Below are 597 nucleotides of genomic sequence, written 5' to 3' on the forward strand. Positions count from 1 at the left end.
CCCTAGTTGGGTTTCATGATGACAAAACAGAGGATTTCTTTTTTTAACAGATAAAGAATAAACCTGAAGCTTCCTTCACAGTGGTGGGGAGCCACTAGGCTGTTATGTAAATTGTAACTGCCACTCAGTCACGTTGGCCCCTTGGTGGAGCCCGGCTATTGAATCTCTGCCCTTAGAATTTAGCAGAGCCTGATGGTTGGGTTAAACTGTGGCTTCAGGTGGGCCTGTGTGATTCCACTTGCAATGGGCACGGTTCACTGGAGGGAAATTTTTAACTACTGCAATCCCTGCTTGTGCCGTGGTCATAAATACATCGCCTAGGAAATAAAAAAGCGTCAGTTGCAAAGCAGGAATAGAGATGCAGACTTGGAGAACACACTTGTGGACACAGAAAGGAAGGAGAGGGTGGGATGAATTGGAAGAGGATCATTGACATATATACATTACCATGTGTAAAGCACAGCTAGTGGGAAGCTTCTGTGTAACATGGAGCCAAACTCCGTGCTCTGTGATGACCTAGAGGGGTGAGATGGTGGGGGTGGGAGGGAGGTTCAAGAGGGAGAGGATATATATATATATATATATATATATATATAT

The sequence above is a fragment of the Bison bison genome, unplaced genomic scaffold (assembly GCF_000754665.1).
Source record: "Bison bison bison isolate TAMUID 2011002044 unplaced genomic scaffold, Bison_UMD1.0 scf7180017864042, whole genome shotgun sequence".
NCBI lineage: Eukaryota > Metazoa > Chordata > Mammalia > Artiodactyla > Bovidae > Bison > Bison bison.